Consider the following 18,773-nt stretch of genomic DNA (forward strand, 5'->3'; position numbering starts at 1 on the left):
TCCAAATTTCCTAAGGCTTGACCATTGAGCATTTCATTTAATTTTGGAACTTAAGCTTTTTGGAAGTCTTAATATGTTGAACCCTAGAGTCTTTGAAGTCCATTGATGCACATTGCTCTTTTGCAAATGGTCCCTCTTTGGATCCCTATTTTCCCTCCTTTGAATCCCTATTGAGACCGGTCTGCTAGCCTTACCAATATTCTAGCCTCTTCTCCCCTAGTACTTTCCCATATTAAATGATCAGTTTAACATGAGAATATCATTAATTTTGAAGAATTAGATATTAGTTATTATGACATTTTCATATTCTCATCCTCGAGGGAAACCAAATGGAGTACTTGATAGCTCATAAGCAATCTATTAAAAAACCACATCATCTTTGAATATGCTCAAAATCAGATCCACACTCAAGTATGCACAAAATTAATGCAAACAGGGAGCTGTCCCAACATGACTACACAGAGAGGGACAACACAATTCTATTTTTGTACAATCTCGATCAAGGTAGTTTAATAAATTATGGCACATGCCATTAGTACTAAAAGATAAACAAGTTAATTCCTTCTCATATATGTGATATATCCAATATCTTGATTTTTCAAACAATTGTGCTAAGGTTAATTTAATACAAACACATGAACAACATGAGTTTATCTTATAAGAAGACATTAGTCTTTATATAAAATAATCCTATAAAGTACTTAAATTAAAAGAACTATCCCTCCTTTAAAAAAACCTAGGTTTAGTGTAAATACACTCTACAAATTTTGAGATTTAAAGTAAATTTTAAATTTAAAGGTGAGAAAATCTATAAACGTTTTAGAAATTTAGTGTAAAACCCTTCAAAATAGTCAATTTATCTCTAATATTTCTCATTTGTAGGTTTGCAAGGTTTTGACTCCGTCAAAAAAAATTAAGCAATACGAACTACATGAAAATCTGATTAAGTACTATAAAAGGTTGAAGTTATCAACGTTTTATTTATGTAGTGATAGTCATTTTTCGGCTATTCAGAATTTCCATAGTGAGCTACTTCATTCTATCAAAATCACTCAAACATTGTGGCTATCTTCACATTTTCACTATACATATACATGTGTGAGGAGACTTCTTCCATATCTTCTTAAAAACCGTCAATTAACTAGTCATTGGGCTAGTTGAGCAAAAAAAAAAGAGGTATATTATAGCCTTTTGTGTATAAATATTTATGGCTTAAATATATAGATTTTTATTATAATTATTTTAGTATTTTATTTAAATATTTATACATAAGTGTGTTTTATTAGACTTATGTATGCCTTCTTTCATCCTCTTACACTATAGGTACATTTTTGTTGCCAATGTGTACATCTTCTAATCTCATAAATAATTTTTTATTTGATACAAATCACCTTCACATTTTCACCCTCACCATTGTGAAAATTAAAAAATCGGTTTCTACTTTGTTAGTCACTTTTATTATATAACTTTTATCTACTTGCATACTTTTTCGTCTTTCATTCAAAATACTACAAAAGAGAGATCATATCATATGATTCCAATATCTTCTTACATATCCATAATTCTTTTATATATTGTTTATTTTGTACTCATAATTCAAATACCATGTGCTCTTTAAGCTAAAGTCAATGAATAGTCCATCAAATCCTCTGTCATACAATGTGTAAAAATAACTTGGATGTTTTATATCATGATATGACTCATGGAAAGGCTCACTCTTGAATGCATTGTGTAAATTTAACAAAGAAGAGGGAGTACTAGAAAACTTTTGCAATCATAAAAAACAAGCTTTTTGGTGAGATTTTTGACGCCGATTTTCACTCCGAATTCAAATAAATGACTAACAAACAAAATGTAGCCCACGAGATGTATAATCTCCTCATTTTTTTCATAATTTTTGGAGCTACCATCTGTGAAATATGAGTTTTATGGTGGTCTCTAGTCTGCCTACTTTTTTCACAAGTCACCTTATTCTTCTCTTGCCTTCTTTCACACTTCTACACACATATACCCTCATTCCTCTCTATCTCTCACTCAAACCTGTAGCTTCCATAGTTTCTTTCACCCTCTTCACCCACTAACCTCCCCTCTCACCTCCATCAACTCTCATATGAACTCTACATGTATATACACTATATCTATCTATCTCTCTCTCTATTATCTCTAAATCATAATTTCATCTTACCTCTTCTCTACGTATATAAAATTCAGCATGTAGGCCATACTAAACTCTGTAAAATTGAAAAATCTCATTACCAAATCGTCATTTCATAACTGGTGAGCGACATTGGCAACAAAGGCGTAAAGAAGTGAAGAAGAAGATTGACAGTCATTCTTGACAATCTACAACAACTAAGTCCAAGCTTCTTCAATGCTTCACCAACTCAAGGATTTTCACTTCATTCACCGTCTCCTTTAACCATCCAACTCATTCTATCCATTGTAAATTGTACCACTAACTTTTTAGTGATTACTAACACTAACCACTAACCTTGTTGTAAAAAATGCACCCTCTACTATCCGCTGAAGTAGGCACTTCCAAGTTATTCACTCAAACCTCTCTTCTTTCAACATCAATAATTGTGTCTTCTTGAGCTCACATTCATGTGATTCAAAGGATCAGAGAGACCAACTCTCATTTGAAATTAAAAAAAAATCCATAATACATGTTTTTCTTAATAAATTTGATTAGGCTTAATTCTAATTAAGGCTTCCAAAAACCTATAAATATAGTCATTTTTTTCTTTGTAAAAAAGGTCCATTGCACACATAACATAGCACTCTCTAACCCTAGCTGTGTGAGGAGATTGTAAGCTTTGAGGGCTCTCTATCACATCATATTCATATGTGCATATAGATGCTTTGAGGTCATTGAGAGGAATTGAGTGATGCCCTACTCTCCATCACATTTGTAGCTTCCACTTGCTCATATAAATAAGATTGATAGTTTGGGGTGCAATTGTGTACAACGGCTACGTCTCTCTTCTCTATAATCAACTCAAAAAGTTGGCTCAATGGCTTGTAAAAAGTGAAGTTTTTTTCAACATTATTTGTCTCCTTTCATGCTTTGTGGTTTTAAAGGGCTTGTTGAATTGTTTGCTTATGACTAATTGTAACAGGGTGATATGGTGAGAGGGCTCCCGTAACTCAAGACAATGGTGTATTGACAATAAGATCAAGCTTTGTGTTGTCTCTCTAATTTTTCTAAGCTTGGAAGTATCTAATCTTTTAGGCCAAGATCTAATTGTTCAAGTTGATTTGTACTCTCTACCTTACTCTCTTTCAAATACCTATGGTTGTGAAAGACTATGTTTAGTGTGTGTTTGTGTGACAATTTTGCATTTCTCTCTTTGCATGTTTGGCTCCATACTATTTGCATCTTAGTTCACATCCATAACTAGGTGGTACCTCTTTCTTTTGTGTTTGGCCGTGAGTTTGTTGTTGTCCTGTGTGCTTGTAGTCATCCCTGCCACAATTGAGTAGAGCCTTAAGGAGTGTTTAGAGATCGATTCTTTTATTGTCCATTCCGGACTGCCTCAATTTTGGTGCCCTCAGTGAGGATTCGTAGAATTTTAGGTCCTCTTAAGTTTGCAAAGATAAACGCTTCGGTAAATCTTTTTATTTTGCCTTTCATTAGGTACGACTTTAGTTTGGACGTATATATTTTTGTTTTGTTTTAAAAATTAAGTCATGCATAGACCATGGATAATGGTCCAAAAGTAGAGGTTTTTCTCTTCCATTGTACTCCACACATTAGAATAAATGTTGCACTTGGTAAAAAGGTTTAGTTTCAACAACCTATGGTGTTTATGTTTGGTGCTCAAAGAGTAGAAGAAATTATGGCATCACCAATCCTGTCATCCTACCTCTTGTGTCTTGATCTTGTTCTAGTGCAACTTAGCAAACTATTTTGAGTGCATCGTTAATTTCAAGACAACTAAAATTGATCTAGAATAATGGTATGGGTTGACACAACATAACATGGTATGGGTTGACATAACATAAAAAAGAAAAAAGATTTTCACACAAAAATCTAGAATTTATGTTGGAGGGTCTTTCAAGACTTAACACTAGTTTGGTACCAAAACACGACACTTTAAGTGTCATTTTTTAACAAAGTTAGATTAAATGCTACTTGCATTAGATGGTTTATTTAAGAAAATCCTATTGATATGATTAAATTTGTTACCTAGAGGGTCTTTTAAAAATATAATCTTACATTTTAGAATCTACCATGATCAAAAACTATATTCATTAAGTTGACCCTCGTAAGACTGCGATTGATGCTTTGAAGAAATCGCCTTATAAAGCTCAAGAAATAAATGCAGCAACCTTATATAAAATTTTAGGTGACTCTTCCACAATTTTGCTATAAATAATTGAAAGTTTCATGTGCAAAAAAATTGACTTTGGAGTATATAAAATAATGGAAAGTTCTATGTGTTTGATATAGTCATTTCAAGCATATCGTTGTATACAAAGAAAAGTATGTTTTTGATATATTTGTGAGTTTTAGAAAGTGATACATTGCTTGCCCTTTTCATTGAGCAGTTAAGGTGGCAAGTAGAAGGGCTTTTGTATGCAACAATTATTGGATCATTTTAAATATTCAAAACTGCATGTAGATCAACTAATTGTATTAAAGAACGTGGTACATACACAATTGGGGTGCCTAAAGCTTCGGTTTCAATGTTATTATGGAGAACTTAAGATTTTCAAGAGTTTTTGCACGATAAAAAATTCAAAATAGAGTTCAAGCAACGAGATTTCATTAAGTTAGGGAGTCCAAAAAATACATAGTTTCTTGGTTTAAATATATAAAGTCATTTGTAGTTGTCAAATTGCACTAGAATAATACCAATTTCATGAGGGGACCTTTGAAATACCATAATTATGCTTTTATTTAGCACGTGCTCAAGTATGAAATTATGTCTATAACTTGCATGTGACTTGAAAACTTATCTTTGAGGTGCATTCCATTTTTTTGTAGCACTAAGTGCTAACATTTGTCTATTATAAACATAAAAAAGGTCATCTCTACAAAAAGATATAATAATTTTATGATTTTTTCGGTAAAACAGTTTGAAATTCTACTAAAATTTATGTCTTAGAGCTTACCAAATTTTCTCTATACAGATTGTATTCTGATATGGAGAAAAATCAAGCATTTTCTTTTCCTCATAACCAATCTATGGTAGAAGCAAGGTGTAAAAGACTTATTTCTAGATTGACAAATAAATTGCCAAAACTTGGTAGAAAAACAGGACACTTTAGTGTCTCAGGATACTTAAGTGTCCAATTACAGAAGTAGTGCTAAGTATGGCTAACTGCACGTCACGAACTTTTGTGTGGTTCTAGCATTGAGAGACTATGTTGGAAGAACCTTTCATCTAGAAAGTGTTCCAATCAAGGAATCATCTCTTTTACCATATTTCTTTTCTTCTACTCCAACAAATATTGAAGATGATTTCTATATGCTAATTGATGATTCAAGTGCTAAAGTGTGTGATAGAGATTGATATCTACCTTCATCAAAACAATCGAAACAAGATATCTCATATGGCATTGAAGACGATTCAGTAATGGATACATTCAACCTTTTGATGAAGACTAAACTCCAGTCACAGCAGATGAAGCTTTTGTGCAATGCCACTCTATGGAGAGTAAGACCTTAAAGGTAACGCTGATCTTAAGGAAAGTTCTCATGAGAGTGTAAAAGAAGAGAGTGAAGAAGAAGAGAAAATCATAGGTGGGGAGATTATGGAATACATTGATCATAGGGAAAAGACTGTGGACATGGACAACCTACAAAACATAGTGGAAGAGTGTAAAGCGCATTCATGTGAGGATTATCTTCAAGAAGTGTGTGAGGACGTCAAAAAGCTTTGGTATGAACCATGTATGCGGACCATGGAAGACTCTACCATACAAGAAGCCAAGGATTTCACAAGTTTAGAAAGTAGTCCATTAACTTTTAAGTCAGTAGAATGTGAGAAGTTTCAACCTTTTCAAGTATGGGGCTTAGAAGTGGATGGAGAATATGGAAGAGTAGAAAAAAATAGGATCTTAAAGGAAACTATCAAAAGGGTATTATTCTCTCTAGTGGTGTATTAGTGGACGGCTTTGCATCCATGGAACAGTCTTCTAGCAAGAAAACCTAATCTTTTGAAGCTCCAACTAACTTAATATTGGTGTTCATCTCTTCATAGTGAATCTCTCCTTTCTTTAAATATGTCTTTCATCCTACATATCATACCCTCTTAAGTTTTGGAGAACATGAACACTTGGCAGATGTTTCCAAACCTTCCACATTTGGTTCTTTGGTGTATGGAGATCTCACATTGTGATGATTTTGGTCTTCTTCATAGATTAAAAACTTGCAGATTGCTACAGGTGGATCTTGTGTACGTCCTTACCAAAATCTATTCCTTTCCAAGGTATTGGTAGCGATAGAAACCTTGGTCTAGACTGTATTGTCTACTTACGTGATAAACTTTTTGCAACACCTTCAGATTACAACAAAGAGACATAGCTCAAGCTCTTCTAAATTATGAGGGTCATGGAGTTTCTGACTTGATGAGCCTATCCAGGTTGAATGACTTTTATGAGCTAGAATTTAGAGATATGGTCTTGAAGATCGTAGCAGATACATCAACTTTACCCAGGAGGAAGAGCGACCCATCTTTTTATGTCACATTTGTAATGATGGAAGCAATGATGGACAACAATATGAGCTACAAGTTTCTTCAACCGAATTCAGTAAGTGATTCCATAGCGTACATCTTTCTCTGGGAAACAAACTTCAAGATCTTTGATCCTGGGGGGTGCTTATGAAAATTTTAATGGAGGTTGTTTTCTCAATCATGCTATTGGTTTTGGAGACAATCTTTCATAATCCACAAGGTTTTCTAACGATATAGCTAAGGTACTTCAAGAAAGATAAAAGTAGACTACATACGTTACAAGCCTTACAAGATACGTGACTTAATTAATTGGATAAATGATACATAAATGTACCATTATCTTGGGGGGCTAATGATAGCTTTTTTGGCTATCCAAAATTTTTATAGTGAGTTACCTCACCCTATATAAATCACTCAAACACTGTGGTTATCCTCACACTTTCACTGTACATAGGAGTGTGTGAGTTAGTGGACTTTTCTCATATCTAAAAACCCTCAATTAACTAAAAATAAAAAAATAAAAAATTATCATAGCCTTTTTGTGTGTAAATATTACAATATAGATAGCATCTAAATGTATAGATTTTTTATTATAATTATTTTGATATTTTATTTAGATATTTATACCTAGGTGTGTGTCTTATTAGACATATGTATGCATTCTTTCAGCCTCTTGTACCATAAGTATTTTTTTGTTGCTAATGTGTACATCCTCTAATCTTATAAATATTTTCTTCTTTTATGCAAATCACCCCCACATTTCCATCCTCATCCTTGTGAAAACAAAATATTGGTTTCTACTTCGTTAGTCAGTTTTATTATAGAATTTTTATGTACTTCCATACTTTCCTCTTTCACCCAAAATAATACAAAAGACGGACCGTATCATACGATTCCAATATCTTTTCTCATATCCATAATTCTTCCATATTTTTCTTATTTTGTATTCATAATTCAAACACCATGTGCTCTTTAAGGTAAAGTCCATGAATAGTTCATATACACTACAAGAGGTCACTTGAATTCTGGTGCCATATTACCGGCGTCACTGACGGGCGTCGGTATATGTGTGTATTTATGGAGGGAGCTAAGTTTTTTTTAAAAAATTGATTTTTAAATTTTCGACACTTCTTTCGACATGTATTCCGATGACAGTGCGAATGCGCATAGCGACGCCTCTTCCGATGGCTGTACCGATGGCACCTGCAAAAATAGAACCGCGGACTTTCTCTGCGCATTTCTATTAGTTCTTGCATGTTTTCTCAAGCTCTCCTCTTCCTCATCTCTCACAGATCTATTGCGATACACGCCATCCGAAGTGCTAATCTTACTTGTGGATTAGCGCATAACACTAAGGTAAGATTGTTTTCATGTTTACTTGTAGATTTAGGGTTTAGGGTTTAACTTTGTGTTTGTGTGTGTTTTTGCAGGTTCCAGGACTTTTACAACAACTTTCATTGCTCAAATAAGACGAATGTGAGTGCTCAAACCTTTAAATGCGTATTAAGTTTATTTAAATTACTTTGTATATTAAGAAAAAAAGATTTCATGCTTTAAACTTTAAATGCTTTAAAAGAAATTAGGATTTGCTATGTGAAATTTCATTTTAAATTATGAAAAAAAATTGTTTTGAAATTTTTATATATTAAATGATCGTTTTTCAAATTATATAGTTGATGGGATTTATGTTTTAAGGTAAGTTTAGGTTATAAGTGAAGTTAAATTAAGTTAGGTTGCGTTAAGTTAAGTTATGATGTTATGTTAAGTTATGTTAGGTTATTTTATACGTTAAGTTAAATTAAGTTAAGCTACGTTAGGTTAAGTTATATTAGGTTAAGCTACATTAGGTTAGGTTAGGTTATGTTAAGTTAATTTACGTTAGGTTTAGTTACGTTAGGTTATGTTAGGTAAAGCTACATTAGGTTAAGTTAAGTTAAGCTACGTTCGACAATACGGCAAGCCATAGAGTTTATCCATAGTGCATATTAAAAACAACACAATGGCGATCGTTCATCAATACGGCAAGCCATAAAGCTTACCCACAACACATATGCATTGTGGGTAAGCTCTATGGATTTCCGTATTATCAACGGCTCGCCATTGTGTTGTTAATATGTCCGCGAGCGGTTTTCAAGTCCTAAAATAGCACCGTGACGAGTTGTTTGACAATATGACAACCCATAGATCTTGCTTACAATGCATATGCATTGTGGGAAAGCTTTATGGCTTGTCGTATTGCCAAACGGCTTGCCATGGTGTTGTATATATGTTTGCAAACGATTTTCAAGCGCTAAAATTATGTCGTGCCCCTAAAAACAACACAACGGCGATCCGTTCCGTTTGGCAATATGGCTTGACATATTGCCAACGGCGGTTGGCCATTGTGTTGTCTATATGTCTGCGAGCGATTTTTAGGCCATAAAATCGTTTCGCAACTCTAAAAACAACACAATGGTAAGCCGTTTGCCAAATTGGCAAGCCATACAGCTTGCCCACATCGCATATGCATTGTGGACAAGCTGTATGGCTTGTCGTTTTGCTAAACGCCTCACCATTGTATTGTTTTTATGTTAGGTTATGTTAGGTTAGGTTTAAGTTATAGGTTAAGTGAGATTAGAGGTTAGGTTAGAGCTGTCGATGGCATAATAGTCGAAAAAATACAAACGGACTTCGAATATGACCGTGTACTTCTAAAAACGCAAATGGACTTCGGTTAGGTTAGGTTATAGATTAGGTAGATGTTATAAGTTAAGTTGCATTAAGTTAAGTTAGGTATATGTTTAATGCTAGGTTAGATTATAGGTTAGGCATAACGAATATAGGTTAGGTTAGAGCTAGCATCAAATTAATAGTAGAAAAAACGCAATCGAACTTGGGAGATGACTCGTGTACTTCTAAAAACGTAAACGGACTTTGATTAGGTTAGGTGATAGGTTAGGTAGATGTTATAAGTTAGGTTAGGTATATGTTTTACATTAGGTTAGATTATAGGTTACGCATAACGATTATAGGTTAGGTTAGAGCTAGCGTAAAAAAAACGCAATCGGACTTCGAAGATGACTCGTGTACTTCTAAAAACGCAAATTGACCTCGGTTAGGTTAGGTTATAGGTTATTTAGATGTTATAAGTTAGGTTACATTAAGTTAGGCTAGGTATAGGTTTTATGTTATGTTAGATTATAGATTAGGCATCACGATTATAGGTTAGGTTAGAGGTAGCATCAAATTAATAGTAGAAAAAAAGCAATTGGACTTCGAAAATGACTCGTGTACTTCTAAAAATGCAAACGGGCTTCGGTTAGGTTAGGTTATACGTTAGGATGAAGTTATAAGTTAGGGTACATTAAGTTAAGTTAGGGTTATGTTATAGGTTAGGTTAGATTATAGGTTACGCTAGAGCTAGTGTCAAATTAATAATAGAAAAAACGCAATCAGACTTCAAAAGTGCACACAGATTTCAAGAACCTTAATATATAGTCATTGACCAATAAAGACGAGGTTATTACCCTGTGGTCCTAATCTCCGTGCACCTCTAGACCGAGGTGTGCGGGGATCGGGCCTGGCTAGAGAATGTAAGGTTGGTAGAGCTAGCAGAAAATAGTTGAAAAAATGAAATCGGACTTCAAAAGTGCACACAAACTTCAAGAAATTTAATATATAGTTATTGACCAATAAAGACAAGATTATTACCCTGTGGTCCTAATCTCCGTGCACCTCTAGACTGAGGTGTGTAGGGATCGAGCCTGGCTAGAGAACGTGAGGTTGTTAAAGCTTGTCATGTACTTAGTAGTGTGTAGTTATAACAACTAGAGTGTTTTAATTATTTGTTACATAATTGGTAGATAAAGTATGGACGATAGGATGGCGTGTCCTTGTACGCATTGCAAGCATCAGATCTTTCGAAAACAAAAAATCTGCGATTAACACATACGCAATCACGGTCTCTTTCCAATACAGCAATTACAAGACCTGCGTTATCAATCTCATGGTCTAGAGATTGAAGGTCAAAGTCCGCAAGTAGATATTGCTTCAGCTTCATCCCAGAGAAGACGATTTTCAAACGAGTAGCCATCGACTGAGTCCTCTCAATTAATACTTGAAGCGGCATTTCAAGAAGTAGAGATGGAGCAGATGTTGGACGCGTTCTTTGACATGGATTCCAACATAGAAGGTGACAACATTGAACGCAGTACTGTGGACCAACCTCAGCCATCCCATTCATATCGACGGCATGATAGCAATGATGAGGAGGGCAAGATGATGCAAAGTCTTGCACGCATGCCTCTCTACACTGGTGCAAAAATTTCAGTTCTTCGTACCGCATTGACAATGCTTAATTTGCAATCTGTCTACGGTTGGTCTGACGCCTCAGTCCAGAGCTTTTCAGGTAATTATATTTATCCTAGGCATGGTAAAGTGCAAACTACAGTGTATATAAAGTGATCAAAGGGCTGACTTGTTCATGTAACGCCAGGTTGCTGAATGAGAAAATCTTGCCAGAAGGGAATCACATGTCCCCTACCCATCCAACTGCTAAAAAGCTTCTTACTAATTTGGGCTTGGATTATCAGAAAATACATGCATGTCCTAATGATTGTATACTTTTTCGCAATGAGTATGCAAACTTGGAACAATGTCCCAATTGTGGATTAAACAGGTACAGGGAGGACATACAAGGAAAATTTATCCCTGCAAAGATCCTTCGATACTTTCCTATCATTCCAAGAATAAAGAGCATGTTCAGGTGCAAGTCCATAGCCGCTTTGATGACATGGCACTCGAATACTAGATCGACAGATTATGTTATGCGGGTACCTGTTGACTCTCGTGCATGGAAGCACATAGAGGAAAGTTGGCCTACATTTAACAACGAGCCTTGATGTATCCTCTTTGGTCTGGCAATGGACAGAGTAAACCCATTCGGATTACGGAGTTCGTCATGGAGCACGTGGCCTATTTGTTTGGTTAATTATAATCTTCATTCAAGACTCCCACAGGGTGCATGCGATGTTTGAAAATGGATTTTACGAGAAATGACAATCTCAGTGGTCTTAAGTCCCACGATTGGCACAAATTTTTACAGTTCATCTTACCAATTTCCATAAAGGGCTGTTTGACAGATGACATTAGAAGAACAATCTACAAAATCAGTGAGCTGGTATGCTGGATCAGTTTAAAAGAGATAAGAGAAGACAACATCAATGCAGCACGCTTAAATGCTATTGAAGAAGTGTGCATGGTGGAGAAGTAATTTCCGACAAACATTCTTACCATCTAAATGCATGTACTTGTGCATGTGGTCGATGAAGTTGCAGTTGCTGGGGTGGTCCATAGCAGGTGGATGTTCTTCTTCGAGAGATTTATGAAGACTTTAAAGGGGTTTGTTCATCAAAGGGCTCGCCTCGAGGGTAGCATGGCCGAAGCATGGCTTGTACAACAGTCTCTTGTCCTCATCAATGAATTTTTTATCTCAATTGATCCAGAAATGCTCCGAATGTGGACTATTGAGATCAACGTCAAGGTGACAGGGGACGAGCCGCAAGGACAAGGCATCGTTAGGAAGATGGACATCACAATGCGAGAAAAGGTTATGAGATTTTTCCTTCTCAACTCAGACATCAGGCAAAATTGGCTAGAGAGGTACGAAGGGGAAAAGTAACAACGTTTGACAAATCGCCTTCAATTCAAGCGCAACCATGCAATTAGAAACCTTCCTTTTCCAGATCATCCTTAAAAATTGCCTGACTTTCCAGCTGGGTGCTGGTTAGATGCGACACTCTTAGAGGCAAAGAGGAGTGGAGTGTTGATTATTGAAGAGGAAGAGGAGTGGATTGTTGATTACTGAAGAGGAAGAGGAGATGCCAAGGGGTTGCGATTGGCATGTACATTTCACAACTTCCTTTTCGAGCTCCACATGAAAATTAGTTTGCTTTAATAACTTTTAGTCTGTTTCAATTTTGTGACGGCAGTATCACAAATATGGAGCTTTGTGGTCGCATGGAAAGCACTTCAGAGTGCAACGGATCGACGAACAAAGGGTCACTTTCGACAGTGGTGTTAGGGAAAGCTTCATCCAAGAAAGTAGGAGCAGTGCCAGGGATGAGAATACAGAGACTATCCAGCTTGAATACTTTGGCTACATCCAAGACATCTTGAAGATTGTCTTTAGAAAGTTTGATATGTTTATCTTTGATGTCAAGTGGCTGAAAGTTATTACCAGTGGCCCTAATGCAACTGTGCGCAAAGACAAGAGTGGATTGATTCAAGTAAACTCTAGGCGGGTGTGGACAGATGTGCGGGATACATTCATACTTCCGCAGCATTGTGAAAAAGTTGTGTTCATACACGATCCACTATGGACAAAAAATGACGAGAATGGTCTGTCTAAACCCTGCTTGCTCTATGCCGTTCAAGTTGCTCCACGTAGCAAGCAAGTGTGTGAAGGATTGGATGTTGAGCTCGAAGAGGTGATTCATGAATAAAGCGTAGGACCGACTCCAACTTTAAGTTTAGATTTTGAGGTGGATGTCAGCATTGAGCAATTGTCTGAACCTAGAGATGAGGTGTCAAATAGTGAAGCTGATGCGGAGAGCGACAAAGAAGCAGAGTTCAATGACAAAGATATAGAAGTACAGATTGAGACATACATCTTTGGTGCATCAGATCTCAGAGAGGATGAGAGATTAACTAATGACTTTTGCTAGGAAACCTTTTGTAAAGCTCTTTTTATAAGTGTACAATACACTTTAGATGTTGTCATTTGTGTAACAATTTCGTTGATTTGTTATTTGTATTGATTAATCATTTCTTACATAAACTAACATATTTTGTGGGTGTTGTTTGTGTATGATTAGCCATGGCCGTCATACTCTTCTAGTTTTAGTTTTCTTGTCACTTCGGTCGGCATGTCACCCGAGCAGATGGGCTCGTTTTTGTTTCAATTCACACTAGAGCAGATCGCGATGGCACAACACCTTTGGGGTGCAGGTCCCTCTAGACCTACTACGGTCAACTCTGTGCCTAAGTGTAGTGTGGTCCCTACACCGAGCGGTCCCACACCTCTGTCTAGTGTGCCCCCTGCGCCTAGGACTCGTGTGTCCCCTACACTGACGGGTGGTTCATCCTCGAGACGACGTAGCTGCTGTTCTGGAGGCAGTGGTTGCTGTGGTAGCGGTTCTACCGATGCGTTTACACCACCGAGTGAGCGTCCACCACTCTCTTCAGTAGATAGTTCACCAATGGGCACACCACGTACACCTTGGGGGTCACACGAGCATGATCCTAGCAAGGTGTACAAGAGCAGGGATGGGTCTGTTGTGGCAGATAGGGTCGGAAAGGAAATGCGACAGAGGATTCGACTGCTCTGTACGAGTCAGTTTGGTCACTCTGTGATGGAGATTTGGGAAAACCTCGATGCTGAGAGAAAGAATTATATCGTCGACACCATTTAGAGAGAGTACAGGCCGGAAGAGGGCTACGATCAAGTCTTGACCAACTAGATTTTGAGCGTGGCGAGGTCCACAATGTCACACCAGAGACGAGAGACAAGTACAATGACGATAGTCCCAAGCTGGCATGGTTGGACGCAGAGGAGTGGATGGGGATTGCACGAGAGACATAAGACAATCCCGATAGATTTCACCAGCAGAGAGATGCAACTAGAGCACGTTTGGAGTCTGCTGGAGCGTCACATCTTGGGAGTGGAGGCTACGATACGCTTTGACACGAGTTTGTAATTATTATATGTATGCTTTAAATTATTGATAATATATATGTTATTTGAAGATTTATTTAATGATTAAACCATAATTTTGTAGAAAGTTGCCGTAAAGCGCCTTCCGATACGATAAGAGGAGAAGTATGGGTACAAGCATGGATTTGTGGCCCTTTTTTGACCCAGCTGCAGGAGAAGGGAGAAGACGTCGATTGGGAGGCATTACCATGAGGGTCTTCTCACTCAATGATTGTTTGCATATGTACAGTTTTGTAGGGCTTATATTTATGGTTTATGGTTATGTTTATGGTACGGCACAGATATTATGGTTAAGGTTTGACAGTCAACTTAAGATTATGGTTTTGCTATGATGGTATGACAATCATCTGATGGTTATGATTATGGTTATGGTTCTGCAATGATGGTATAGCAATCAGGTGATGGTTATGGTTTTGCTATGATGGTATAGCAATCATGTGATGGTTATGGTTATGGTTATAGTTGTGCAATGATGGTATGGCTGTTCTGGTTATGGTATGACAAGCAAGTTATGGTAATAGTTATGGTATGGCAAACAAGTTATGTTTATGATTTTACAATTTTCGACGCATGTTTTAATTATGTTAACAAGTTATATTATTCTTACAATTTTGCTAATTGCCATATACTCGCTCTTTACCGTCCGCTTGTAGGTGGAGTGCGGTTGCTTGTACACTCTTCCTTTGGGCAGAGAGGGTTGTTTTCTTTTGCTACAGTACATGCAGCATTAGTTCCCAGCTCTCTCTGCCCAAAAAAAATTTGCAAGTTTTGGTCGTCGGTACAGGTAACGGTATCACCGTCGGTAGGAGCAACGGTATGAGCGTCGGAATTTAGTATATAAATACCGGTGCTTACAACGTTGAATATTCCGACGCCTATTTAAAGGTGTATTCCGACGCCCTCTATATCGATGGTCATATCGACGTTACGATACCGGTGTCTCTTTTGAAGCTTATTTCAACGCTTTTTAGTTTAAAAATTAATGTTATTTCGTCGGTACCTGCGTCGATTTTTGCGTGACGTTTTGTAGTGATACTAGTCCCACCATGTATGTATATATATATATATATATATATATATATATATATATATATATATATATATATATATATATATATATCTTTATTCACCAATGATTCTCCTCCATGCATGTGTAAAGATAACTTAGATGTTTTGATCATGATATGACTCATGGAGGGGTTCACTCTTGGATGCATTGTGCAAATTCAACAAAGAAGGGGGCCACTGGAAGACTTTTGCAAGCATAAAAAACAAGCTTTTTGGTGATATTTTTGGTGTCAATCTCCACTTTGAATTTGAAAAAGTGACCAGCAAATAAAATGTAGCCCATGAGTTGAATGATCACCTCATTTTTCTCATAATTTTTAGAGCTACCATCGATGAGATATGAGTTTTATGGTGGATGCCAATCTATCCACTTATTCTCACAAGTCACCCTAGTCTTCTCTTACCTCCCTTCACACTTCTATACACACACACCCTCATTCTTCTCTATCTCTCATTGAAACCTGCAACTTCCATGGTTTCTTTCACCCTCTTTTCTACTAACCTCCCCTCTCACCTCCATTAGCTCTCATATGGACTCTACATGTATATACACCATATCTATATCTCTCTCTATTACCTCTAAATCATAATATCATCTTGTCTTTTCTCTATGTACATAAAATTTAGCATGTAGGCTATGCCTAAATTTTACAAAATTGAAAAATCTCATTACCAAATCGTTATTTTCATAATTTGTGATCAACATCGACAACGAAGACGTAAAGAGGAGAAGAAGAAGAAGAAGAAGAAGAAGATTGACAATCATTTTTTACAATTTACACCAGGTAAATCCAAGGTTCTTCAAGGCTTCACCATCTTAAGGATTCCCACTTCATTCACCATCTCCTTTGACCATTCAGCTACCACTAACGTTTTAGTGATTACTAATACTAACCACTAACCTTGTTGTAAAAAATGCACCCTCTACTATCCACTAAAGTAGGCACTTTAAAGTTATTCACTCAAATCTCTCTTCTTTCAACATGAATAATTCTCTCTCCTTGAGCTCACATTCATGTGACCCAAAGGATAAGAGAGACCCACTCTCATTTGAATTTAAAAAGAAAAATCCATGTTTCTCTTAATAAAATTGATTAGGTTTAATCCTAATCAGGGCTTCCAAAAACCTATAAATAGAGCCCTTCTCTTCTTTGTAAAAAAGATCCATTGCACACATAATATAGCACTCTCCAACCCTAGTTGTGTGAGAAAATTGTAAGCTTTGAGGGCACTCTATCACATCATATTTAGATGTGCATAGAGAGGCTTTGAGGCCATTGAGAGGAATTGAGTGATGTTTTACTCTCCATCACATTTGTAGCTTCCACTTTCTCATAAATAAGATTGATAGTTTGGGGTGCAATTGTGTACAACGGCTATGCCTCTTCTCTCAAAATCAACACGGCAAGTTGGCTCAATGGCTTGTATAAGGTGAAGTTGTCCTCAAGATTATTTGTGTCCTTTCATGCTTTGTAGTATTAAGGGGCTTGTTGAGTTGTTTGCCTAAGACTAATTGTAAGAGGGTGATACGGTGAGAATGCTCCCGTAATCCTAAGACAATGATGTAATGGAAATAAGATCAAGCCTTGTGTTGTCTCTCTAATTTTTATAAGCTTGGAAGCATCTAATCTTTTAGGCTAGGATCTAGTTGTTCAAGTTGAGTTGTACTCTCTACCTTACTCTCTTCCAAATCCCTATGGTTGTGAAGGACTATGTTTGGTGTGTGTTTGTGTGGAAATTTTGCATTCCTCTCTTGCATGTTTGGCTACATACTATTTGCATCATAGTTCGCATCCATGACTAGGTGACACCCCTTTCTTTTGTTGGGTTTAGATGTGGTTTTTTTGTTTTTTTGTGTGCTTGTAGTCACCGTAGCCCCAATTGAGCAGCACGGGAGTCTTGAGGAGTGTTTTGAGGTCGCTTATCTTGTTGCGCGCCCCGAACCGCTTCAATACAAAAGCTCATTAAGCCACATCACTAATGCGATCCTTCCAAATTTGAAACTTAAATCCAAATTATAAACTTGATCATAGTGGTGTGGATTGGTTGCAGCAACAAACCATGGAGCTGGCTGCAAACCCTTCAGGGAGTTGGCCCCTGCAGAGTAGCAGCTGACAGCCTCCCCTTATCCTTCTCAGCCAATGGCCTCCGCTCAAAAAGTCCTCGCCTCTCTTGGCGATGGCGATCGCTTAACTCTCTTGGTCTGCTGCTCCCCTATCCCCTTGCAAGTTGTGTGTCCGTCTCTCCTTCCGTCAGCTCCTTCGACCTGCTTCCTCCTCTCCACTACTAGCCTCTCCAGCGGAACTTTTTTCCTTGCGTTCATCATCACCGACCTGATACTCTTCTACCGATTCAAGCTCCTTGCCTTCCTTTTTCAAAGGACTCCAATTGTCGAATTGCTTGTAGCTCCTACTTGCAAATGCCTGCGAGTTTCCACACCTCAGATTTCACCTTGAAATAGCGATGCCTGTATGTCAATTGTTGATTGGTCTCCCAAGCCTCGATTGCGTGGGTTGTAGTGGCGTGTGTTGCTTGATGTTCTTCCCTCCTGTCCCACATTGATTGAGACACTCCGTCGTGCAGCTGCTCTCGATAGCAGAAGAAGGTCTTGTTTCTCTCACTTCACATAGACACACACTTCACTCGTTTCTAGTGGACATACTGGTGGCTTTGGTATTATATTGTACACGAATCTTTTGAGATCCTTCATTTCTTGGCTTGGCGCACACAGAGAAGCAAAATTCAGAGTCGGTTCCCAGAATTGAACTTTGACGGGTCGACCAGCAAATCGCGAAGCTAACCAGCTCAGCCAGCCGCTTTCGGTGATACCAAAATTCACCTTTTAATGTATTTCAACCCCTTCCCAGGCCCTCATCCCTGCTGCTCCACTTCATGCCATGTGTGTTGACCTCTCTCCCTCCCTCTTGTGCTTCCATTTCCTTTGCCTGGCTTGCTGGTGTTGATGACTGCGCAATCCCCGTTGTTACCCATGCGTCGACAGTAGCACTTTCAATTAATAGGGCATCCTCTCAGATTCGATATAATAATGATTTTTTTAACATCGTAGGGACATACTCTTCTAGTATTAATTTCCTGAAGGAGCAGCTTTTCATTGTTTGGATAGTTCATTCTGTAATGTATTGCAAACTCTGACACCACCTAACTCCTTTTTATTTTTTATTGTTTTTGCATGGGGTTATGTTTAGTTGTGGGGATAAGCTCCTCATGCTCAGTTGATCGTAATGCACACAAATGCCAGCAGTGTGAAG

General features: G+C 37.4%; 1 long non-coding RNA gene across 1 annotated transcript in view; it reads left to right on the forward strand.

Annotated features, from left to right (window-relative positions):
• The window catches only part of LOC147452629 (uncharacterized), a 62,290-nt gene that overhangs the window by 34,312 nt on the left and 9,205 nt on the right, over positions 1-18,773 (forward strand). The window contains exons 2-3 of the long non-coding RNA XR_015188911.1: positions 7,839-8,039; positions 8,114-8,159. This is a non-coding gene — a long non-coding RNA (uncharacterized LOC147452629). The remainder of the gene's footprint in view (positions 1-7,838; positions 8,040-8,113; positions 8,160-18,773) is intronic.

The sequence above is a fragment of the Adiantum capillus-veneris genome, chromosome 8 (assembly GCF_014529385.1).
Source record: "Adiantum capillus-veneris isolate H3 chromosome 8, ASM1452938v2, whole genome shotgun sequence".
NCBI classification, from domain to species: Eukaryota; Viridiplantae; Streptophyta; class Polypodiopsida; order Polypodiales; family Pteridaceae; genus Adiantum; species Adiantum capillus-veneris.